A 946-nucleotide genomic window follows, 5' to 3' on the forward strand; every position below is an offset into this window, starting at 1 on the left:
AAACTCGTCTCCGTAGTTGAGCGGGAGCGGCCAAAGGAATGTGCAATCGTGTGTGTAGTGGAGCTGGGAGGGGCAAGCATAAGGGACGAAGACGGGGGTAACATGTCGGATGCGATCATACCAGCACTAAAGCACCGGATCCCATCAGAACTCCGAAGTTAAGCGTGCTTGGGCGAGAGTAGTACTACGATGGGTGACCTCCTGGGAAGTCCTCGTGTTGCATTCCCTTTTTAATTTTTTTGCACCGCGTGCAAAACAAAACGCACGAGCGCGACGTATGTTTAGCACGTTTTATTATTTTGCACGTTTACGGTAAGTTTTAGCTCGCTGCTCATTATTCACGCGTCTAGCGGCGGCAAGCGTGTTCTGAAAGGGGTCGAAACCATGGTAAATAGGCACTGGTGCAGTTGAACCGTGGTAAAACTCGTCTCCGTAGTTGAGCGGGAGCGGCCAAAGGAATGTGCAATCGTGTGTGTAGTGGAGCTGGGAGGGGCAAGCATAAGGGACGAAGACGGGGGTAACGTGTCGGATGCGATCATACCAGCACTAAAGCACCGGATCCCATCAGAACTCCGAAGTTAAGCGTGCTTGGGCGAGAGTAGTACTAGGATGGGTGACCTCCTGGGAAGTCCTCGTGTTGCATTCCCTTTTTAATTTTTTTGCACCGCGTGCAAAACAAAACGCACGAGCGCGACGTATGTTTAGCACGTTTTATTATTTTGCACGTTTGCGGTAAGTTTTAGCTCGCTGCTCATTATTCACGCGTCTAGCGGCGGCAAGCGTGTTCTGAAAGGGGTCGAAACCATGGTAAATAGGCACTGGTGCAGTTGAACCGTGGTAAAACTCGTCTCCGTAGTTGAGCGGGAGCGGCCAAAGGAATGTGCAATCGTGTGTGTAGTGGAGCTGGGAGGGGCAAGCATAAGGGACGAAGACGGGGGTAACATGT

General features: G+C 51.5%; 2 non-coding genes across 2 annotated transcripts; both read left to right on the forward strand.

Annotated features, from left to right (window-relative positions):
* The first annotated feature begins 107 nt into the window (after positions 1 to 107).
* On the forward strand, positions 108 to 226 carry LOC123179174 (5S ribosomal RNA). Its single transcript, XR_006490161.1, has one exon. It is a non-coding gene; the product is annotated as a 5S ribosomal RNA (ribosomal RNA).
* Positions 227 to 527: 301 nt separating this feature from the next.
* On the forward strand, positions 528 to 646 carry LOC123179173 (5S ribosomal RNA). Its single transcript, XR_006490160.1, has one exon. It is a non-coding gene; the product is annotated as a 5S ribosomal RNA (ribosomal RNA).
* Positions 647 to 946: the final 300 nt, after the last annotated feature.

This window comes from Triticum aestivum, unplaced genomic scaffold (genome assembly GCF_018294505.1).
Source record: "Triticum aestivum cultivar Chinese Spring unplaced genomic scaffold, IWGSC CS RefSeq v2.1 scaffold59510, whole genome shotgun sequence".
NCBI classification, from domain to species: Eukaryota; Viridiplantae; Streptophyta; class Magnoliopsida; order Poales; family Poaceae; genus Triticum; species Triticum aestivum.